The following is a 25,947-nucleotide window of genomic DNA, read 5'->3' as shown; positions in this document are numbered from 1 at the left end:
TACGAATTTTAAGCAGCAAACTGATAACAGTATCTTTTGATAAGCTCTGCTAGCTGTCCCCTTCTCCTGTACAGAAATCTCTTCACCTACTGGCGGTGGGATAGGCATGATATGTGACACCACTTTAACTGTCATGAAGTTGTTATAGATATATACATATGCTACTCTGATAATTATTATGTCCTAAGTTTCTGTTTAAACAACATGTTGCTACAAGACTAGAATTTTGGATCAGAAAAATCAAAAGAACAGCAAATCTAGAAGATTTTCTTTTCTAATTGCATTGCTGATGAAATTTTATTGAAGTGTATTATTAAGAAATAAGCACTTGACTATATTTGCACAGGAATTTATTTCAAAATTTCTCTTGTCTTTGTGTAAAGGGAATACAGTCCTGCAGACGACAGAAGTGGCAGAAAAAGTTCTGTGAAGAATGAGCTGTATGAGGACATAACAGAACTTGTCTTCTGCTCAGCATTTCAGAGTACTTTGATATAGGCAACATTTAGGAAGCAGAATTAGACTTCTTGCTTAGAACAACCTAGACAACAATCTTCCAATGCAGCCTCATTGCCAGTTACTAAGCTGTGATCCAATCCCTGTAACATTAGCCTCACTCTTGACAAGATCCACTGTTGCAAGATGATGTGACTGAACATAGTTTGTCTTCTCTGACCCAGGGGGTAAGCGACAAAGGACCTGCCGGGAGGCAGGTGCCCACGTTTCTCTCTTCAGAGGGTATGTGAGGACACAAAGACAAGTCAGGGGAAGGGCCACCATAGAGCACTGCTGTTGCAAAGCTCAACCAAAAGAAATTACTGTTTTGGTGGGTGGGTGGAGAATTGGTCTTCTTGCCCTAATCAAATGAATAAACATTCTGATTAGCTGTGTAGGACAGTGGAAACAAAAGTTTATTTCTGAGAAAATGCACCTAAATTATGATTCTGCTACCATGGGTGTTCTTTTATTTGGGTATATTTTGTGTCTTTCTTGTAGCATTGGCATTCATACTGTACAGTAACCTGGAATTATCTTTCTATCATTAGCAAAATATAAAACAGCAATATATTTCATTAAGGGATCTGTACAGAATTGCTCTTTGTGTTCTCATTTTTACCTACAAATTTTTCTTTTGATAAAATATTTGTAAAAAGAAATTGTGCTTCTAACCTTGTGAATAGATTACACTGTAACATAAACTTTATTGCAGTATTTTAATCACATCATCTTCAGAAGCTGAAACTACTCCAACACATTCTGTTATAATTGAAGAATTCCAATTTCTTGGTAATTTTATGCGGCAAATACATTTAATCTATGTTCACCTCCAAACAGAGCTCCATCTAACTTTGTTCCTTACCATTCTGCTTATATGCACAAATAATTAAAATTATAAAGCTTCCTTACAAAAAGAACAAAAATACTTTGGTAAATGACAGTGGCTAATAAAAGATCACCTATAAAAAAGGGGAAAAACCTCAATGGACAAATTTGGTCCTAGAATAGTGACAATCTCTATAGCTAAATTGCCATGGAAATCTTCATCAGCTTTTACTGAAGCTATCATTCAGATTGGTTAGGTCAGTTTTCTTGAAGGTCCTTTACAAGGGTGTTCAGGGGCTCCCATTTCACCTACTGACTTCCCTAAGATTTACAGAAAATTATGGTCAACTAGAACATACAGGGAGCACGATTTTCTAACTACTAATAAAGAAAGCAACGAATTCTCAAGCACAGCTGTAGTGTCTGGATATCTGAAACTGCTAAAAAAAGAGTAAGAAGGAAATGTTCAAACATAATTTTAGCACTCCAACAAAGTATAGCAGACATAAAATAATAAGAAATAGAATTTTAAAACAATGCTCATACTTTTGGCTGCAACACTGAGCACATAGAGACAGAGAATTAAAGCAAATAATTTTGATATTTAACTAACCAATTAGCCAGTATCTGAAGAATTCACTAGTCAAACAGAATCAGTAGCCAAATAAAGACTAGGTTAAAAAAAAGTATACTTGGTATAGTGAAATAAACTTCACACTGTTTTTTTTTGTTACTGAATTTACTGGGAATATACTGCTTCAGTCAAACAGTACTTTTTAGGGTCAACCAAAAGAATCATACTCAGACATTAGGACAACTTCTGATAGGAAGAATTCACTTCGAAGCCATGTTACATATGAAAATTTTCAGTGTTAAGAAGCACAAACAATGCCCACTGGGATTCTTCACTAATTCCAAAAGCTTGTTGGCCCATATCTTTCAAGACCCAAGAGGATATGAAGGGAATAAGTCAATAGGACAGAATTAATTTATTTTACTGAAGAACTGAAATACAGTATAGGATGAGACTACAGGAAACAAAGCGATTTAACTCCACCAAACAGAAAGTATAAATTTATAAAATGCACAAAACCTTCTGTAATTGTAACAGTGCATTTTAAAGCCACTGTACTTCTGGTGCTTTGGTAAACAATAGGGTGAAGTCAATATCCCACTGAAGTCACCTGGACATGACTTTGCTTTGCAGCATTAGATAAGAAGACTAAGCAGGCTACCAGGAATTTATTGCAGCAATATAGCATGCATTCATTCAGAACCACTACCCTAAAAAATTTGTATTTAAAAATGTACTGTTGTAGTTACAAATTTTATGATATAAAGGGAGGTATAGGTAAGTCTTAGCAGTTATTTGTCTTTCAACAAAAGCAACTTTACCATAAAATATTATTTGTGATCCTTTGATGCAGGCAAAATTTGTAATTAAGGGTTAATATTTTTTTCAAAAAGTAGTCCAGAAAAAAAGCCCTTAAACATGATCATCTTCTCATATCTAAAATAGGTCTCAAACTTTTGAATTTATCTTAGCACTGGTACACCTTATCTAAAAAGTTTAACTGCTCATGCAGCAAAACTGACATATGCACTCATTAAAAGTCTCAAGAGAACTGCATTTACAGAAGTGAGTACACTGCTAAGTATACTTTCTGCATTTGAACCAACTCAGATATATGACAAAATGAATACTCAGATCTGACTGTGGTAGCCAACATACAAATCAATTAATCATCCGTAGATGAGGCATCTCAAAAATTTCACTGGTGACAGCCTGAAAGTCCTTGCAAGACTGACATTAAAACGGTATAAAAGTTTGGAAATTTACAGAAATATGAACAACACTGGAACATATAGTTTACAGTGTTTTCATGTAAAGAACAGTTCAAAATATACACACGGAAAAAATGGACATCTGAATGGGTTATTTCAGACTCAGTGCTCTAAATGATGCAAAATGAACTGCAAATTATTTTCCTGTTAAAGCACTGTATTCTGTATATATATCCCCTTTTTAAAAAATTCAATAGATTTCTAACACTGCCCACTACTATTAACATGTTAGATTAAGATGGATTTATCTTTCATTATCTATGCTGACAGTAAGAAAGAACACTAATTCCTACTTTGCATCTAGTAAAACAGTGGGGGGTGGAAAAAGGAGAAACTATCAAAATAATCTCACTGGACTTCAGCAGAGGACAGATCTCACACAAGAGCACCCTCTGTAATTCAGGACTCTCAAGTTAGTTCTTGGAAACTTTCCAATGTTAGCTACTAATTTTAATTTCCTTAATGTGGGCAGCATCCTATGTCCTAGTTTAGCAGAACGGAGAAAGTATTTTCTAATGAGGAAATGTTACATGCAAAGACAAAAGACCCAATACAGTGAAGAACACAAAGAACCAATGCCATTTAGTTTGATTGTGTTGGGTTGGCTGCCTCCTTAATGTAAGTCTGTAGCTGATAAAATGTGATCATTGTTAGATGTATTATTTATGTCAATAACTCAGGCAAAAGCAGGGCATGTTTGGAGCAACAAAGCTAACTTTTACATTGTTCAAGGACCTGCCTATCTTAAAAAGACTAAAACTTGTTAGGCTACATAATTCTCATGTTATGGCTTTCACAGTGCATTCAGTGGGAGTCTAGGACTTTATTTTGGGTCTTAAAGGATGCAAGATAAAGTCCTCAAGCAGAAGATCTGACATAAAGTCTTTGTGAAGGGTACAACCAGCACAAATACTTAGACTGCACATGGCAAATTCAAATCCTCTAGCACCCAACATTTTGTTACTAAAAAGAAGTTCTTAGCCTTCATTCTGCAGACAAACCTTCAAAAGTAATAAAATTTAACTGATGGAGACAACCTGGAAGAAAAACTCAGTGATGCAAACTCTGCCCTTCTTAAGCCTGAGTGCAGTCTTAGCTCTGAAGTCCATCACTGTCAACTTTAGTCATTCAACCACAGATCATTTAATGGATACATTGAGTATGAAATGGCAGTGAAACAGACACAGCTGGGAACTGGAGATGCTGCTGGGATGAAAATGCAGAGAAAAGCACAAAGATGTGTCAATAAACAACTACCAATGAGAGAGACAAGAAAGTCCTTCACAGCAGCCAGTATCTGGCTGTGCTTTATATCTGTGACCGAAGCAGTGCTGGTAACACACCAGTGTTTTGGCTATGGCTGAACAGTGCTTGCACAGTGTCAATGCTTCCTTTCTCCCCACCACCACAAGCAGGCTGCAGGTGGGCTTGAGGTTGGGAGCGGATATAGCCAAGACAGCTGCCCCATACGACAGGATGTCACACTCTGCAATAAATCCTCAGGGAGATGAGAAGGAAGGTGGGATGTCTGTGGTCACGACACTTCCCTGTGCAAGCAACCATTATGTGTGCCGAGACCCTGCTTCCCAGAAAGCAGCTGAACGTCTGCCTGCTGATAGGAAGGAGTGAATAAATTCCGCTCTTTGCTTTGCTTGCACAGACAGCTTTTACTTTCCCCATTAAACTCTCACTATCTCAATCCATGAGTCTTCTCGCCTTCCTTCTATTTCTCCCCGAACCTGTGGGCGAGACAAGTGAGCGAGAGGCTGGGTGGGTGTTTGGCTGTGGGCTGGGGTCAGCCCACCACAGCCCTGAAGGTACTGAGCAGGTATTACTAAGAAAGTGATTAATTATTCTTCCAAAGACTGTACATTGTCAGGAATAAAGAAACATACAGATTACAAAATAACTTTATTTAAAAAGAAAAAAAAAAAAAAAAAAAACCAAGTCACCTGTTACATAACTGTGGAGGATAAGTATACAATTAAAGAATATAAGAAAACATTATATATTTTTCTCTGTGTACTAATGTAAAAGATGTACACAAGCTTTTACTAGTTCTTCAGCCTACAATAACAGTGCATTCACACTGCTCCTTACTTTACCATATGTAAACTTGGAGATTCAACAGTTATTTTTAAAATGCCAGAAGAGACCACTTCATATTAAGCACTTTAAAATTTTATTTTAAAAAATCTTATAAGCAGCCTAAACCAATACTAAAATGTAATAAAACCCAGTTAGATTTTACTTCTATAATTTTTACATAAAACAACATAAGCCCCCCTAAATGTTGTTCTTAATTCAGTATCTCATAAACATAATCATCCACCTTTAAAAACAACAAGAAATTGTGAAAACTATCTTTTAACATAATATTTGCAGTAAAATCTACAGAGTTAAACTGTACTTCCACATTCTGGGAGAGGCAGACTGAAATGAAATACTATATACTACAAAAGTAATTTTGATAAGTGTTAGAAAGCAGCATGTGTAAACTCCTATGTATAAAGAATGATTTATTATTTCCAAGTATTTCTAAAATAATCTCAGAGTAGTGAAACTATCCATCAACCGAGTATTAGTTTGCTAAACAAAAAAGAAGTCCATATAACCTCATTTTATACAGTGTGCTCCCATTTCAAAATATACAAGCTTACCAGATAACTTTATATAATCAGTATAAAATGTCAGCATAAAGAAGTCAACAGACAACATTCACATTAGTTTTTGAAAATATTAGACAGCTTCTAAGAAAGTTACTGAAAAATGCAAAGTTAGGTTTTTTAGTTTTTGCAAAATCAAAATATTACTTTGAAGTTATTACTAGTTCTAAAAAAGTCGAAGCATTTGACACTGTCCTGCTGCATGACATCCTTGTCTCTAAACTGGAGTGACATGGATTTGACAGATGGACCACTCAATGGATAAGGAATTGTCTGGGTGGCTGCACTCAGAGAGTTGTGGTCAATGGCTCGATGTCCAAGTGGAGAGCAGTGACAAGTGGTGTTCCTCAGGGGTTGGTGTTGGGACCAGTGCTGTTTAACAACTTTGTCAGGAACATGGACAGTGGGATTAAGCAAGTTCGCAGATGACACCAGGCTGTGTGGTGTGGTCAACATGCTGGAGGGAAGGGATGCCATTCAGGGGGACCTTGACAGACTGTAGAGGTGGACCAGTGCAAACCTCATGAAGTTCAACAAGGCCAAGTGCAAGGTCTGGGCAATCCCAAACATGGATACCAGCTGGGCAATGAGTGGACTGAGAGCAGCTCTGAGGAAAAGGACTTGGGGGTGATGGCAGATGAAAAGCTGGACATGTGCTGGCAATGTGCACTCACAGTCCAGAAATGCAACCTTATCCTGAGCTGCTTCAAGAGCAGTGTGGCCAGCAGGTTGAGGGAGATGATTCTGCCCCTCTACTCTGCTCTAGTGAGACCCCCCCTGCAGTGCTGTGTCCAGCACTGGGGCCCCCAACATAAGAATAACCTGCTTGAGCGCATCCAGAGGAGGCCACAAAGATGATCAGGGGCTGCAGCATCTCTCCTCTGAAGACAAGCTAAGAGAGTTGAGGTTGTTCAGTCTGGAGAAGAGAAGGCTCTGGGAAGACATTATAGCAGCCTTCCAGTACTTATGGGGGGGCCTACAGGAACGATAGGGAGGGACTCCTTGTCAAGGAGTGTAGCGATAGGATGAGGGCAACAGTTTTAAACTGAAAGAGGGCATATTTAGATTAGATATAAGGAAGAAATTCTTTCCTGTGAGGGTGGTGAGGCACTGGCACAGGTTGCCCAGAGAAGCTGTGGCTGCCCCCTGCCTGTTCAAGGCCAGGCTGGACTTTGAGTGACCTGGTCTAGTGGCAGGTGTCCCTGCCCATGGCAGGGGGTTGGGACTAGATGGTCCTTAAGGTCCCTTCCAACCCAAACCATTCTATGATTCGATGAAATTATATTGTATCTTACACACGTGAGAAGTGCTTAGAAGCACTACATTCTGCATACATATATTACTTATGCCAGGATTAGCTTACAAGTAGAAGAACAGATAGCAATAAAGAATAGCTAAGCAAAAAAAAATATTTTTTGTAGGAGGAACTGTGGTATATGGGAAAGGGGAGAATGACACATCTTCCTTTATACAAGGTTTTGCATACATCTTTATACATCTTCAGGTTTTGCAACCCAAATATTATCCTGTATGCTCAGACCATACTCTTAGACATGCAATACCTACTCATAGTTTTATGCTGTAAAAATCACCATGTTGTTATGCTGTAGCGTATACAGCCACTTCAACCTGACAAGGGAGATATCCAAGACCTGATTACATCTTCAGACTGCAGAGAACCATCTGGGGCTCTGATCCAGAGCCAAGTGATTGATTTGCAGGATGGACACAACTGGTGTGCTCTGGGGGGAGTGAGCTCTAAGCAGACTGAGAGGACCAGGGCCATGAGGCTTCATGTCAGAGGATGACTCCTTGGCCCTCTTTCAGCAATTACAAAGGTACTCAGTATGTCTCAGTGCCTGACCCAGGTATATTCAAACTAGCGCAATGTGGAAATTGCAGTGGCTGAAGGTCTCAGAATAATACAAAATGACACCAAAAGACTATCCTGATCACTGAGCCCAGTATTGTAAAAATTGTGCTTAAAGGACAGGAGGCTGTGCCTTCTCCACAGCCACAAAACCTAAACCCCATTCCAGCATCCTGAAACAAGTTTTAGATTTGTACTGAAATGCAAAAGCAAAACTAACAACCTAGCAAACTAAGAGGAAGAAAATCAATGACAGATAATACTGGGAAGGAAACTATGAACTCATCCAGAGTTCTGTAATGCATACATGATTTCACTAGTTCAACCTGTGTGAAAAATTTCTTCCTGACACCAAATCTAGTCATTAGGCTACTCCTGTGTCCTGGGTTGAGTGAGTGGTGGAGTTTTTTGGTGGCAGGGGAGGGGGCTATAGGGGCAGACCCCTGTGAGAAGCTTCTCGAAGCTCCCCCAGCTCCACGTCAGCTCCGCCTCTGTTTGGGAAATTGAGCCCATCAGCTGCGCCTCTGCGATAACGTATTTAAGAAGGGACGTGGTGACGGGCAGTCGGACTTGTGAGGAGGAGTTGCTGCAGCTGCGTGAACACCAAGGTCAGTGGAGGAACGGAGGAAGAAAGGAGGGGGGAGGTGTGCCAGAGCAGAGACCCCCCTGTATCCTGTGGGGAGACGGCAGGGCGGCCCCCCCTGACACCCATGAAGATCTACGGTGGAGCAGACAGTGATTTATGGCCTGTTGCTTCTGCTTGCATGATCAAGATTCTGTGCCCAAAGAAGGCCGGGGTCTCATGGGAAAAAGTAGTCCCACTGCTGTAATTCAGAGCTGGGAGGATTGCAGCATGCGGGGGAGTCCCATGCCGGAGCAGCTCGGGAAGGGCTGCAGCCCGTGGGAGGGAATCCAGTCGGAGGAAGTTGGTGACCCATGACGGAGAAGTGTGGGGAACGCTGTGGCCCGTGGGAGGGACTCATGTTGGAGAAAGTTTGTGGAGGACTGTCTCCTGTGAGAGGGGGACCATGATGGAGCAGGAGGAACAAGTTCCGGACACTCCCCTCACCAAAGATGACTGCACCCCCCATTCCCTGCCCCTGTGCCACTGGGGGAGGAGGTAGAGATATCGGGAGCAGAGCTGAGCCCGGGAAGAAGGGATGGGTGGGGGGAAGGTGTTCTCAAGATGTGGCAATGCTTCTCACTGTCCTACTCTGATATGTGTTGTTAGTGTCTGTAATAAATGTATGTTCTTTTTTTCTTCCCCTAACGAGTCTGCCCTCTGCTCATGATCATAAAGGGGAATTTTTCCCCATCCCAGTCCTATCTTGAACCCCAAACCTGGCTCTCTGTCCCTTCGCATTGCCGGAGGGGAAGGGAGAGAGAGCTGCTGCATTGTGGTTGGCTGCCAACCAGGCCTAAACCACGACATCCTGAAAGGCAAAGATGACCCATCAAACCAGAATCTGAGAAATTAATGCCAAAACATTCTTCCGACTTCATCTCTAGGTGTCATAGGTCTCCAATGACTGGTGACTTTCTAAGTGCCTAAATGCAGTACAAACGAAACTCAAATCTGATGGTATAAAAACCAAATCTTTCCTACCTCTGTCATGGTAGGAATGCTACTTTGAAAAGAAAGGAGCCAAGACATTGCCTTTGACAAATAGTTTCTTTAGAATATAACTTTGGCCTTATTTTTCAAAAGAAGAACATTTAATTTTCTGCATTTACAGGGTAAGCACATCATCTGACAACCTGAATACTACACTTTTCTAGCTATTTCAAAAGGACAATTTTCCAGAAGTTTAAAAGGTATACACCCTAACTTGAAACAGATGCTGGCATCTCATTTTTTCACCACACTCATTTACAGAACAGATACCACCGTTCAGCATTTCGCTTGTATCAAATGAGATTAGAGGTCAAGATCCTGAACTTTATAATGGAAAAAACCCTCAGATATCGATTTCACAAAATGTGTAGCTGTACACATTAAAATTTTCATATGGCAATCTAACATATTTCCTTGTGATAGAGCTGGAATTCTTGATCATCAAGATATTCTGGTCAAAAATCCAGAAAAAGTATTCAGAGGACACAATTACTACATCTACTCTCCAGGTCTAAGCATACCTGGTTTAACCTCAGTTTTCAGCACATCAGAACAATTTATGTTACCAATAGAAACTGCATTTCTAGACAGCTACTGTAAAGTGTGAATCCATTCTACCCACCTTGACAAATGTTATTTGCCAATTAATTAACGCTTCAAACAAAACACCTTATTCCAAAGCCATTTTCAACAGTTAGCCAGCAAACAACTCATCTCTTAAAATGTGAAATCTGTTACCTGAACTAGAGCCCCTTAACTACTTCTGATTTTTATAAAAGACTGTTTTCACAGAACTGTCCTTTTGTCAAATGTGTATTTTTAGTTTCAGATTATGCTCTGTTTTCGAGCATACTAATTTATGCATACTCAGCATTAAATATTCATTAGCATCTTTAAAATGCAGATAACAGCTCTGTGAAATCATCTGTAACTTTTTGTACATAATCAATTAAAAACTATTTTACCTGCCAAATGAAACTAAGTACTTCAGACTGCTCCATAATACCACAATCAATGCAGCAGCTTTTAACCCAACTGAGAAAAATAGTATGTAAGATCGTGATCTTTCAAATCAGAGATGATTTGTGATTTTCATCAGGCATATACTTACATATATACATACATATTTTTATACAAAAGGAAATTCTTGCAATTGGTTAAGGTGGTCATTTAAGAAAACAAGAATATCCCAAATGCCTTGCAAAGCAAACATATCATTGCTGGTTGAAATTTAGGCTTTTATAACACTGTAATACTGGAAATATATAATGAAAAATCACTAGCCACAGTCTGCTACCATTCTGATATGGACTAATCTTGCATTCTTCATGGGCAGCTATCTGTTTCTGGGACATCTGTTTTTACTCTGTCATGCTCTTTCTTGACAGTGCAAACTGTGGAATCAACTTGTATGTAGCCCTCAGTGTGTTCACACTAGTCGTCCTGTGATGCTGGAGAGGACAGCAAAAAGAACTCAGGAACACCTGTACAACTCAGTTTGCTCCTCGAAACAAGCTTATACGACACAAGTTCAGCATTGGCCAGGCCAGATCCAGAATGATCAACTATGCAACAACTGAAGATCCCTTTCAGCATGGTTAAAGAATCCATTTACTTGGATTTTTCATCATTTCCATCCCTTGAAGTATCCCTGTATTCTTAGTGCTCTAGAAGAAGTACCTATGCTGTGCCCAGCATTCTCAAAGGAAAAACTCTGCCTGGAATATGTGACATGCTTAGTTTTGCATCAAATCAAATCTGAATTTGAATTAGCACACCTAATCTACCTTATCTCACAGGCAGATATTTTATCTTACAGCTTCTGGTCTGTCAGTGTTTCTAGCCTCCCCATAGCGTGTCTTTTTTCTCCCACAAGTCACTGAAAACATTTTCTCCTACTGTAACCTTCCTGGACTGTCTAACCATTAGTCTCCATAGCACCTATTTCAGCCACAGTGAGTAAATAATACACTATTTATTTCTAATTTTGTTAACTAAATTCAGTTGGTCATGTGCTTCTTCGTATGCAAGGTGTTGTTGAGCATTTAATTTTATTTCTCCAGTTTTTATTCTTTCCTTCAGCTGATCTTCACCATTCTAGTTGGCTGCTCTCTTCCACTGAATCATTACTGAAAGTAAACTGCATGCCCTTGAGGCAGGGATTATTGAGCTTACCTACACAGAAAAACATCTAACCCTTCTGAAGTTCTCTAAAACAAATAAAGATGCTAAGATACTCCACCTTCTAAAGCTTTCATTGAAAATGCTATAAATCACTTCTACAGAAAAGCTACACACTAAACAGAATGTTGCTTACAAACCAAATGGTTTGGCATGAATTTAGCAATATTTAAAACAAACAGTATAGCAGTTTTTATAGGGAGCTCTTACAGTTCTTACGCTCTTAGGCACCATGACTGTGTATTTAGTGTGAATGTACACTGGTACATTTCTACACCTAACTTCATTTCTGTCCTTCCAGAATGTGATGTTCTTTCTTCCAATTTGTGACTAGAATAAGCAAGCTTATGTACCTCAAGAAGTAATATAATTTGTTGGGTCCAAATCATTTCTGATGATGGTTATTGTTTAGATATAGAGCAGTCTTTTCCAAAACAACACTACTGGAAAGAAGACTATAAAATAATTTGTATAGGAATATCTAATGCAGTATGATGGAGCAAAGCTAAACCAAGTCCTCCTTAGGGAGAGAATGAATCAAGCACAAGAATTAGCCTTAATATACTGGGAAAACTTTTACTTTCAATCGTGTAATTGTTGGTATCCACATATTTGGCATCATTGCTAGAGCAATATTTTATGGTAACTCTGCAGTGTTGAAAAATACCTTTTGCTAATTTATCAATGTGCTTACTGCAGTGGATCATGTTTTGGAAACCTTTTATTCCTAAGAAAAAAAACAACAGCAGGAAAAACACTCTCATTGCTTGCTAGAATACAAGAGTACAGCATGTTACCATGTAACAAAATTGTTATTAATGAGGCAGTGCAATAGCTAAAGCTATGCTAGTATTCCCAGAACACATTATCTTTTTCAGAGCATATTTTTAATTTTCAGAAATTCTGACATGGCATTATAAATTTTCTGCAGAGATAAAATTAAAATGCCACTGACTGAAGTTCTCTAACACATGGCTGGACCTTTTTCTCCTACCAGATGATAAAAACACAGTAACTTCTGTAATCTCATGTTAGTTTTAAAAATACTTGTAGAGAGTAGTTAATTGAAAGTATGTTTATGATGTACTGCCATGTCCACTCAGGCTACAATTAGCACACAAGTAGAGACAAACATAAGCATGAATATATACCCTTCCTAGAACCAATTGAGGACTAAGTTCAACTTCAGGGTATATCATCAGACTTTGGTTATCCAATGTTATCAGCACAGAGGCCACACAGGCACAATTACTAGGTAGGATGCTCCTATTCATTGTCCTTGCATTACTGGGAGGAAATTAAAATGTACCCCACAAAATTAGATACGTTAGCTTCTTAGAAAACACTAGAGTCACCAGATACATAGTTTGCACTGCACTTTTGCTATCTGTTACCACGTCTATTTTTTAACCCAAGAATAGGCTTAGTACTTTATGGAAAGAGGGCTGTACATAACTAGATTGGCAGGCTGTTCTTGCTTTGTAAAATGATCACTGTCAATTACTTTTCAGTACAGAAGTGGAACAGAAATATGAACTGAGGTTTCACATTTGCCCATTCAGAATTTAAAAAAAAAAGAAATAATTTATTAATATCTCTTACAAATTCCCCCATGTAAATGGCACTGCATAATTACTGAGACTGATCCTACTTAAATAAGAATCAGTACATGCTTCTTTACACAGTACTGGTCCTCCCCATCCCAGCCCACCCAAATATTTTAAGATTTTGTATATCACATAGGAGAACATTTACTTTCAAAGTTCTTAATTTTTTGAATGATGTTTCAGATTCTGCTGCTGAAAAAGCAGTCCTTCTCAAAAAAAAACCCTAAACCCAGTAATTCCTATAGGAGTTACTCACATAGAAGTTACAGGGTGCTACAGAACCAAAATACAAATTCCCTGACTATACCGTAAAGCAATATATCAGTGGATGTGTTAGGTCAGAATAATTAATGATTTAAGTATGGATTATTAAATACATTAAATATGTAAGGCTACAAAAGCTCCAAAGCAGATACAAAAGTCCATCTTAAAATATTATGAAGATAAAGTTGGATCAGTTTTTATTTTCACATTATAGAATCATGGTATCAATACACTGTGATTACGTGCAGCAAATCAGTTCTGGATAATGTCTCATACATTTCCACTGAAAAAAATTACTTTGTTATAGTCATCATAAGAAACATCCATCAAGTGAAAATGATTTACTGATATGAAACAGTATGACTGCAAATGACCAGAATGCTAGAATTGGCACATTTTCTAGCAGGATTGTTAAAATATGAAACAAATGAATAGTCAGCAAAAATAACAAGTACAAAGCCATGCTTTCACATTACAGCTCAGCTGATCTATCTGCTAACAGTTCTTTACCTCCAACTACACAGTTCCAACTATACTCTTATGCTGGCTGCAGCAACCTACTGAGCCCAGCATGAGCTGATGTGGCAGAAAAATCAATAAAGAACTATTTAGTTTTTGCCTTTTTTTCCTCTCCAGACTGGGGCACTGTGGAGTCAGATAAGACAAGGGAAGTAGACCATTGTGGCCAGAATTGTATGGGGATTCCTCTTCACCCATTGTAACACGAAACCACTGTGTACACTGCCTACTCACACTACCATTTAAACTAAAAAGATAATTAGATACCGACATATTTTGGCACTGCCATGTGGTTCTGTGTTGGTATTTTGAACAAAGAACTGTGCAAATTGACCAGAAAGTCATTCATAAAACTATGCTGCAATAGCATATGACTGAGTCATATACATTCCTTGCTGCTCTTACTTGGAAAAAGCAAAACCTAATTCCTGAAAAGTTCTGGTTCAGTCAGAAGTCCACTGCACAATTCTGACAGGACAGCCTAAACAAAGTCACTAGTAGAAACCTTGCAGAACAAGATCTAGGATAGTACAGACATCATACCTTTTGCTCTGTCTTGTGCCAAAAATCTAGCTTGGTTTGTAAACTTGTCAAAAGGATCATCCCATAAAGTATCAGGGACCTTGAGCTCTTAGTGAGCTTCTAGAAGAATGTCCCATAGAGACAACAGCAGGCTCTAAATCAGCACTCTAAATTTAGCACTGATAAAAAACTTGCACTTCAGAACGAATTTTTGTGGAAACAAAATTTTGTCAAAGCACCAGGTTTTTCTGAATAAATTTGACACTAACCACAAAAATTTCATAAGCACAAAAAAGTTCAACATTATTGCTCCATACTAAACTAGGGGGCTTTCCTTAGAGAATTCCTAAGATCACAGGAAAATACAGAAGATGTTCATGGATAAACCATGGAAATGGCCACAATTGGTTTTTAACTAATATGTCTTAACTTACCTCTTTCTTAAAAGTAGAAACATAGAGCCAAGTGAATACAATATGCTCTCCATTCTGTGTTACACCACTCCCCCCCACTCCCTCACCCCACCGCCCCCCCAAGTTCCTGGCCTCTTTCTTCAACATCCAAATCTAAGAGTGAGTTGACAGGCACCACTCTGTCTCTATTTCCTACTTCTTAGATTTCACTTGTGTGTATGTAAGAAGTTGTAGCCGCCAGAGAGCCTGCTCTGCTTCATCCCACTCCCCTTTCTTTGCAGTTCAGCTTCAAAACAAAGCACAGTAGATGCAGGGAAGGTATATGCATTTGCACTCTGGCTTCACTACCTTTTGTTCTTCTTCCACCTCCAGCTGCAGTTCTATCCAACACAGCAGGAGCATGACAACAGACAGCTGAAGAAAAAGACGTGTATTTCCTCTACTTTCTTAGGCTAAGCAGTCTCACTTTTGGACTCAAAATCCAGAGTCTGACAGCAAACTTCCAGCTTTGTCTGTGTCAGGTCTCTTCCCTCACCACACAGAAAGTACCTCTTACAAACTAGGCTCTGGGGCACAAAGGACTTCAGAAGGTGACATGTGAGCTACATTTGGGCCATAGTTTACTAGTTGAGGCGTCTTGCTGCAGAGATTTCAATACCTATGGCACTAAAATGTACCATTTTAGTACATATTCTGTGTATAATCTATACGGCTAGGAAAACACTGACCAACAGTTTTTACAGTATACATTTTGAGGTGTAACAATTGTTTTCTTCCATTGTGCTCAAAATCCCACTTTCTGCCTGCTTTTAATGAAAAATTATTTGAGCAATTGAACTCTACCTGCAATACATTATGATAAAAAGCATACTGCATGCAAAAATAAAGCCCACAAAACATGCACACCCATATCTGAAAAATGACTGAAGACTGATGTAAGACAAGTAGGAAGAAAATTTGTCTTAGAGCACAAACAAGAAATTGAAGATAAGATGATGAAAAAACGCACAAGACTTCAAAAAAGTGACTGCAGTAGTCCAAAGCCTTTTGTTATTGTACCATGTGTGGTGCATAGAAGGGCAAAAAGAGGCAAACTGCTGCCAAGAGCACCGGGGGACAATTTGGTAGAGAAACTTATGACAGTTAAACAGATACTCGGAATCTCATCTAACAAGATCACTGGATTAGTTGAGATACAAAATGCTGAACAAAATCTGTGTTAGTAGCAAGAGAAAAATGTATCTTTGTAGCTGACGGTGATGAAATAGGGGTATAGATAAAGTGAAACAGAGAATTCATATAACGTGCTGTTAGAGATAAAATTCAGTAAGATCTTCCACTGTATTTCCCAAGACAGGTTTTACAGAAGTTTAATCTAGAGAGTATGTGGAGAACAACTGTGAGCCCATCCCAGTGCTCTGGCTGAGCAACCACCTCCTGCCGTGGCTCGAGATTATATTTTACTAATAGTGGATCAAGTAAATCCCAGGAGATCCTCATCACATTCTGTCCCCACTGTGGTGGGTCACATACTGTAGTTTCCATCATATGTCACTAAAATTCAGTACTGCTCACACATTTGTATAAAAATAGTTTCAGTGCACCAGTCAATGCTACATTTATACTTTAAGCTAAAAGGAAATGGGATACTCTAAAAACAAAGGAAATCCAGGAGACAGACATCCACAGAGTTAATGCCATTCTAAATACGGATATATTCCATAGATTAATAGATTTCAATCCAGAAAGACTTATCTAGTAGTATTTCTAATGCATTATTTATATCCCCCTAAAACAGCTTACTTTTAGAAACCAGATTGGTCTCTTGTGCTGTGCTGCAGAGGGAAACAACAACATATTGTCAGAGCAACTACAAAAATGGTGTTCTGCTTTTCAGTTTAGTAGTTCCCTGTAGAAGAGATTTGATCATCCGGAAGGAATCTGTTTCTGTTCTGCATTTTTTGTAATGTATAAAACCAAAATTCAGTTTGCTGGTATACCAAAATCAGTATTTCTCTTTACTGTAACATAATTAACATTTTAATTTCAGTCTGGATTTTGGATTTACATCAACGAGAGCACTACTTAACAGTACAAGCTGTGTCATTACGCAGGCAAAAGGAACTACCATGTCTGCCTGTATCTAACCTTCAAACAATACATATCTTTTCATACAACCTCACCTATTTTGTAACAAGTAAGATTGAGCACTGAACCCACCTAACACCTGGAAAAAATGCGAAAAATAAAAACCATATACAATTGTTTATACGCAATGCTACATTTTTCTCTTTGCAATTCTAGAACTCTACTTTTCTGATGTTGTCAATAAAACAAAGAAGTAGTTCTCTAAACCACAGAAAATCTGCCAACTCTGCTGCTAACAGGGAAGAATATACTTAATAGTATCTGCTTCTGTAAGGTGCAAATTTAAGTCTCTGTGATCTTAACAGGTATCATAAATTAAGTATATTTGATATGCAACACACTTGAGGAATATAAACAAATTAATCTGACTGAAGAACATGAGGTCCTATCTATGACATGCTGCTTCTGGATGTGCCAGTGCTGGCAGGTCTGCTACCATGGGGCTTGGTTTCAACGGATTTTTGTTTTTATGACTGGTATTTCTTCTTTTTGCAAAGTTCATATGCAGCATTTCCCATATTAGAGAACTTAAGAAACTCCTGTGTTTACCTAGCTTCCTAAAATTTCCTAAATATGATCAGTTACATAAAGATAAAACTTACCACACCATAAATTGTGACTGAAAGGAACAAACAGAGTAAAAAACATTGAGGAAACATACAAAAAGGAAAAATGTAAACTTGTTTCCCTGTTAATGACTGGCGACCAGTCTTTACCTTTTTCCAGAATCTCAGCTGTAAGGTTTTGTTCTAATCATATACTTTTTTTTTTTTTTTTTACAAAAAACTTGCTATATCCAACTGGAAAACAGTCAGAACGCTCAAAAATTATCTAATTATCTATTCCAATTCAGGAAGCCCACTGAATGTAACACTCCACATTGCAGTTTCTTTCACTATTTAATGTTTTTTCACCATGTTTGCAAGTCAAGCCTTTTTTCATGTTTTAATGAACATTCTTTCCTTTGTTTCTTATGAAATAAATAGCTTTCAATGACTTATTTTCTTAAACCAGGGATTGCTTTGCATGAAAACTAACATGACAAGAATAATAGTGGAGTAAGCACAGTTGGAGTTTTGTTTTTCCAGTAAAGTGCATTTCAAAGTTGCACTGTAATTCTAGCTCGCCTCTTCCTGAGACATAATAATTCTAATCTGCAAATGGACGCTGAGATATTCTAAATTAGATCTATTTGGATCTTATAATTTTACTTTTTTAAGAAGTCTACGGAACTGTTTTTTCTTACCCCATTTTTTTTTCTTAGATATTTCTTCATTTCTATACAGTTTTTACCAAACCATGAATTTAAATTTTTGCACTTATGGAAGAATTAGAGAATCACCTTTCTTCACCAGTTGCTTCCTCTCAGTCCCCTTAGCTAAGATTACATTTTAGTTCTCAAGCTTCTAGCTAATTATTTGCAATTTGCTTCAGAATCTGTATTAGCAATGCACTTTAGCAAAAAGACTAAATCACAATCAAAACTCAAAACAGCTTTTAAAAGCTACTGAACAAAATATAAATGAAATAGATAATGACATTAAAATTTGGGAGAAGTACCAAATGATTTATTTCTTTGGGTAAGTGTTCATAATGTCAAATATTTATTTGATTCTACATAGTTTTATTAATCATACAAAATTGATTAGTAAAACTAGCACAAGGCCTCTGTACATGAGATGTACAAAATATGAAAATAAGATCATGTAAAATTTTTCAACTTACTGTGCTACAAAAGATTAAGATTTGATTAACCTTTTTTCAAACTGTTGGATTTCTTTTGTAAAGACTGTGGGGAAGAAGCCTTACTTAATGAAGATGAGTATGTTTCTTTCTGACCGATTGCATTTTCAAAAATGTGACAGTGTTACTGAATCAGAATGTTTCTTTTCTTCATGTTCACTATGTCCAAACGTTTTCTTGTTCATACTTCAGTCTTCAGTCTTAGAAAGAACACATCAGATCTAACGCTCAAATGAAACATGAAAAAATTAGAAGCTTCACTGCAAATTACCAGTAATGGAAACTGACAGATTTCTAACAGTCTTTACAAAAATCAGATATACTCTGGAAAGAAAATTAAAAAAGAAAACACACAAACTTCCCATCCCCCATAATTCTAAACTGTATTAAATGTGAAGCATGTTTTTAGCTAAGTCATCTATAAAGGAAACCTCTCCCTTCTGATGTGTAATAATTTCAATTTAGGTGTTGATAGAAAACATTAGGGAAGCACATAATATCAGAAAAATCACTGTATCAAATGAAATCTTGGCAATAGCTAGCTTTAAAAAATACATGTTGTCACAGCTTTACAGCCATAAAGGTGTTAGATCATAACATAGGAAACTTTTGTTTTATTTTACTTATTGGTATAGGTTTGTACTTTGGATGTGAGAAAGACATTCATATGCCCAAAAAACTGCCAGCTTCTTCAGCTGTAACAGTAGAGGCTAGCTTTCCTTGCATTTAATTCTGAAATGCAGCTACTATACAACACCTTTTCAGTATTTTGCAGTATTACATATAATAATTCATTCCACTAATTTGCTAATTTAATTTTCCCATTTTCTGCTAGAATCACTGATGGCTTATCAACTTCAGAAACAGTAAGTTTGTATGAAATCTATTCTGTGTGACATCTTTTTGATGCGTACAGTGACTTCTACTTCTCAGTGACTGCCTGTAGCTTTACTTAAAATAGCAGAAGTGTAAAGAAAAAAAAATATTTTCAGATAGCATTATTTTCTCCCAAATGCAGACATGAGGAAAAAAAAAATGCTTAGAAGGTGGATATCATAAACTTTAAAGGGGGGTCACGGATGAGAAACATTCATAGATACATGGAGCTTTAATTCTCCCAGATGTTAGAAATTTATTTTTTCCTGAAAAAAATGCCTGCACTCTAATTAAATTTCCATGCATCAGCATTTAATCTACCTCAGTTTATATGTATTCAGAGAGTTTAGTACTATGAAAACCAATTAGAAATATAAAACTTACTCAAATTCTTATAGTCACTGAATCAGTAACAATTTGTAGAAGTGAAGGACTACTGTCCTGGAGCATAAAATTCTGTAAAATTTATAACACATGCTTTTCTTATGTAAAGTCTCATCTTAAAATCTCTTACTGTGTATTTGATGAGGTTGTTCTGATAATAAACAGTACATCTCATAAATACAAAGTACTCTTGTATTCTTGCTCATTGCTCAACCATTGTTGAACTTTGATGTTTATCTGCCACGAGTCATCTCATATAACTGCAATTTAGACTGGTCTCCACTCTATCTGTGTAATAAGAAACCACGCCGAAATTATGGGATGCAACTGACTGCACAGCTTTGCAACCTACACCCGTGTGTTGCAGTGACCTTAATAAAATAGCTTGAATCCTAGAATATTATTCTGATTGTAGTTGAGAATACAACTTTGATTTTAAAATGGAGTTATAGCAGCTATGAGAATATAAAGCACAATAAGACACTTAGGAATAGGTAGCTACTATGGTGTGTGCCTTGAACACTATAAGAATTGCCATGGGCTCTGAATCAAAACAATGGGTACTGGTTATGGATCTTGAGTTGAAACAATAGGTACCAGAAGAGACTGGGTTTGGTTGGGAAGACTGGCCAAAGAAGAAGTATTGGCCAAAGATGAAATGAGCATGTGCAAGGATGGAGCTCAGTCAGTGGACACAGTAATGAAGACTATTGACCACCACCAGAGGACCCCCGTCCAGTGTAACCACGCATGTGTTAGAGACACCTGCATATGATAATGATTTCCAGGAAATAACATGAATATGCTAATCATTACCCTCCCCTCATTCTATTCAAATCAATCGGTAGAGATGACCAATGATTTATGTAGAATAGGAATATATGTAACGTGAGATAACTGAAAGCCAATCATTATTAAGGTCAAATTAAACTTTATGAATGTTGTTGATGTTATGTAACCATGACTGCTGAGAAAGTGTATAAATATGCTGTGCTTTGTACCTGTCGGGGAACACGTCTTTGGTGGAGCTATCGCCCATGCTCCCCAGCACTGGAATAAATAAGTGCCTGCTTATCTGCTTTGTGCAGGAAAGTTCTATTTGTGATTGCAACCACTAACATGTGAACCCGTCACTGTCTGTCTTAGCTGAGGGACAGGAAGTCTCAAAAATTGTTATGATCTAAGTTGTCTGTGGTCTAGAAAATCTAAAAAAATAGTTTCTAATACTTACAGTTTATAGTTCTAGGCTGTTCATCAATAATTTATTGGAATAGCAATCAATATAACCTTGGAACAACAGCAACGATAGTATGTTATTTATTAAAAAAAAAACACTTTTTTTGTCAGTCAACAATAAATTATGTAACTCACTTCACTGGGCTCAGCTTTTCTTGTGTTGCTTTTGTCCAGCAAGATACAATCTCTGCAAGGATGGATCAGGAGCTTATCCATGGCATGGCACCTTATACCAGCTGTTGATCCTCAGGGTTGTAGCATTACCAGTACAACATTACTATTTCAGGTAGAGGTGGTTGCATTTTGAGACTTTGTGTGTCTCTATTCAGAAAAACTACACATTACCAGGATGCTAGAAAAGCACAAAAAGTGAAAACCATTGCCTCTTCTTAGCATACTAACTACCAATTGTGGCATGGCACATGAAGTAGCAGATTTAACAAAGGTAAGTCATGCATTTGGGCATGAATCCATCATTCTTAATAACTTCTTGTTAATCCAGTTTATAATCAGTGACAGAATTAATCCCCTAATTACAAAATTCACCATGTAGTAACAATAGTTACAGCCAAAGCAAAAGCAAAGATATACAAGCTTTGGCCCAGAAGCTTCTCATGGCCAAAATTCCTCCCCTCCTTGTATTAGCTAGTTAAAAAAGATTACTGCTTCTTGTAACCACGTAGCCCTGTAATGCAGTATTGCTGCTGCTAGGAACAGTTGCAACACTTGCACTAAACTTGCCAGGCCTCAGGGCTGAGGCTGGCCATGGTTGCTCAGGCTGAACTTCCCTCGCCCAGCCTGCTGCTTGGTTTGACTTGGTTCAGCTATGACAGCAACTTCTCAATTTGACCAGATGTACAACTACTGACAGCGGTTATTCCATGTAGAATGGCATATTTACAACTCTAATACAATGATGTAGTGCAAAGAAATACAGGCCTACTAAAGATAAGAGAGGCCTTGACAAATGGAGACCCAGGATGCAACACAGAGGAGTACAAGCATGGGCTCACATCAGATGGGGCACTGGGTTGGCACTGGCGACCACAACAGTTATGTGCAACTTCCCAGGGGTCTGTTACAGAAATGCAGACTTGGGCCTGAACAGAATTGGTTTTAAGGGTAAGAGAACAAAGAAACTGCATCTTATATATATAAAAGGCACCACATAAGGTAATTTGGATGTAGCATGAAGCTGCAAACCAGTGAAGAAAGAGCAAAGGTATTCTGGAGTAAAGAAAAAGAAACCATCAACATGAACATCATATTACTCCCAGCAAAGGACTCCAGAGGCTGGCAAGCTGTAGTAACATGCCCCCCCACCAGACCCCAAGGGCTGCTGCCAGCCCTCAGATCCCAAGGTGGAGGGTCATGGGCAGAATTGCAGGAAGTGGAGAGAAACAAATGAGTGCATGTAACAGTCTCAATGACAATAATACATTTCTCTTTTCTTTAACAATTAAATCTGGACTAACAATAATCACACTCTTAAGATTTCAGTTACATGAAAAATAAATTATTTGCTTTATATGCACAATGTGTGTTTCTTCTTTGCCCATAAACAAGATGCAGGTGTAACACCCTGCAGCAAGCCTGTTTATCTGTAGTTCAGATTAACACTGGGAGCATGAAAGCAAACTCACTTCATGGAAAATGACCACTAGTCACCTTTGTGAGACAAATACAGAAGAACTGTTGAAGTGTCAAGCTACAAAATGAAGCAAAAAAGCCAGCAGTATTTTTTTCTGATGGATCAGGATAATTTCCAAGAGGATACTGCAGTTCTGAAGCTGGCTACATAGTCTTCTGTGTAAAATATTTGTGAAGAGAAATTAAATAAAACAAAACTAATGGAACCTCAAGTGGTACTTACGTCTGAGATCTGTCAGAAATTATTACAAGCTTCAGACATTAGCAAACAATTCAAACATACAGAAAGATATACACAAAAGGGAATTTATAACGGAAATACTTAATCTTCTTAGCTATAGCAACAATAACAAGAACTATTATTAATATTGGCAATTCCTAAACTTATGCAGTTATTATTACACCCTAACAATATACCAGAAACCTAAAAATATCCCCCAAACAAAAGTGTGCATGCACACATACACAAAATGCAAGTATCCCCCTCACAGGCATTAAGATCTTTCCCATGCAGAGCAGAGAGAGGAACCTTGGGTCCCTCTACTGTTAGCTGGCCAGCTCAGTCCCGCACCGACACCACAGAGCCTGCAGCAGCACTGGCCTCTGGCAGCAAGTGTGGACCAGGAGCTCACAGGATTGCTCCAATTTACAATCCAAGGTTTATATAATTTAACTAATAAGAGTGCATTCCGCCGTAACACAATGCTTATGGGCACATTTTGGCTTAATGCAAGACAGAAAAAACGTTTGACAAACTTAGAGAAGCAGCTTATGCATTTACAGAGCAATTGGAGTCTGAACAGGTCTGCTCTGTCAGAGAGCTCTCCAGAAAAGCTTTAATTAAAGATAAAAATGAGATGCACAGTACCATTAACAGAGAGAGCTTGGAAGAGATTCACTTCACATCAGGGTTCTGTTGCATGGAAGTACTTCTTAAAAGAGCACTTAAATTAAATACTTCCCATTGTCATTTATCAAAATTCTTTCACTCTATTTGCTCAGAGGTTTATGCTTTTTCTCTTTCTTAAGTTTTGCTACTTGACTGATTAAGCATACATGGTAAGTATGCTGGAATTCATGGATACAAAGTACCATGATCAGCTTCCTATTGTAAGTACCACTGTAATAAAATGCACATTTACAAAGAGGGGTGTCAGAACACTGAAGAAAAAGGCCAGCAAGTGGAACTTGCAAGAAAAGGAAGGATACCTAGACTGGCACATGGGAGGGGAGTAACCACAAAAAGGAGTGTGTGGCAGAGGAGCATCCCCTTTTGCAGCATGTCAGGCTGTACAAAGGATGCATTTTTCTAGACCCACATTTTCATGTCAGGATACTACAGCAGTGGGAAACACAGCTGCACTAGCCACATGTGCTGCTTGACAGAGTCTGAGAAGTAGTCCTGTTTAAATATTCCACACCATGATCACAGACTTTGACCAAAGTTAAAGAAATTAATGCAAAACCAAAATGTCTTCCCCTCAAAACTACTACTTGAAACCAGATGATTTATTTTACATATTTTTAAATTTTTTGTACTTTGCAAACTGTATGCTTACTGATTAGACGTACCATATTTAACAACTGTGTATCATTTGTTATATGAAACTTAAAAATAACGTAGGAACTGATTAAGCATGGTTTAACACAAAAAAGATCTGAAAGTATATTTTTCTTTCTTAGCTATCAAAAATTCGGAATATTTGTACAACATTTAATTCTTGAAAGTAACATCTAACAAAGATTAAAGTGGCTGGAGAGACTGCAGATGACATGACTATGCAGATGTTCATATATACTGTGCTTTTTCATCATCATTTCATTTAACAGAAACAATGAGGCCTGGAATTTTTGAAGCGATTTTAGGGACTCAGACACCTAAGAATCTTTAGACTTATTAGAAAACAAGTATTCAATATTAAGACATTCAGATTCAGAAAGGTTATTTCCTCTCAGTTTCAGAGAAGCATGTTACAAAATAAGTTTTCAAAATATCACTATGTCAATTTAAATCTTCCTTTAAACAAAAGAAAAAACATTCCCCAAGACAAAAGAATATATGCACGCCATACCAAAAATTCTCATAATATGTGCTAGACCCATCGCATTTTCAAGCTGGTTCTTACATTTAAATCAGAGACAGACTCTCTCTCAATCCTCAATTCACTGCTCTGCTTCAATTCTGTACTATATTCTAAAGTCTCTGTAGACCGTATGTAGGAAATAGCTTGAAGTCATTTGGTACCTGACCAGAGTGGAACTGTATAAGGACATCAGAATACTAAGGGTAGAAATCATTTTGGTACAAAGCACTAATGAAAGAGCCATACATGAACTATTGGTCCTATATACCCTACTGCACTAAATACAAATCAGTGAAAACAATTTAATAGCCAACCTAAGCACAGTCCATTTAAACAAGTTTAGTATTTCTCTATAAGGCATAAATATTAAAGTAGACTTCACTACTATAAAATGTAAAGCAATGACATTAAAAAAAAATATGAAATAAGGCTTACACGAGCTTTACATGTCACTACACTTCATCTGTGCAATATTCCAAGATTATCACAATGACATGCCTACACAAAGTAGGAATGATTTCTTGATTACAAGCTACTCTGATGAGAGTTAGTATACTTGCTCTTGCCGGCTGCACAGTATTTTGTAGCAGGAATTTTATGACGAGAAATTTTCTTTTAAAGGCATACATATCATTAGTCTTTCTACTGAATTTCAAGAGCAAACAAAAACTGTGTTACTAATTTCTAGATACAGTCTTGGTTTTTCTCTCCTCCCCCCCCCCCAAAAAATTGCATGACCATCTATGGTTTTTAATTCTGTTCTGCTTTGGATGGTTTGAAGAAGGAAGCCATAGTTGTATAACTGATAAGAATATGTAACACTTCTGTTACATTTGTAGACAAAATATTTACCTACTAATGACTAATATCTTAAATAGCAACAATCAATTCTTTACTCAAAGAAAAATATCTGTGTTACAATAAATAATAAATGCAAACATCTTTTAAAACATAATTTTTCTTAACTGTGAAGTTAACTCAAAATGCCATTACTTAAAAGT

At 37.6% G+C, this 25,947-nt stretch overlaps 1 protein-coding gene across 2 annotated transcripts in view; it reads right to left on the bottom strand.

Moving 5' to 3' along the window:
* Positions 1 to 25,947, bottom strand: part of RNF180 (ring finger protein 180) — an 81,100-nt gene that overhangs the window by 41,827 nt on the left and 13,326 nt on the right. The window lies entirely within an intron of this gene.

Source organism: Tyto alba, unplaced genomic scaffold, assembly GCF_018691265.1.
Source record: "Tyto alba isolate M040663 unplaced genomic scaffold, T.alba_DEE_v4.0 Super-Scaffold_42, whole genome shotgun sequence".
Taxonomy (NCBI): domain Eukaryota; kingdom Metazoa; phylum Chordata; class Aves; order Strigiformes; family Tytonidae; genus Tyto; species Tyto alba.
The sequence above is the reverse complement of the archived record's forward strand: the minus strand, read 5'-3'. Positions and strand labels throughout refer to the sequence as shown.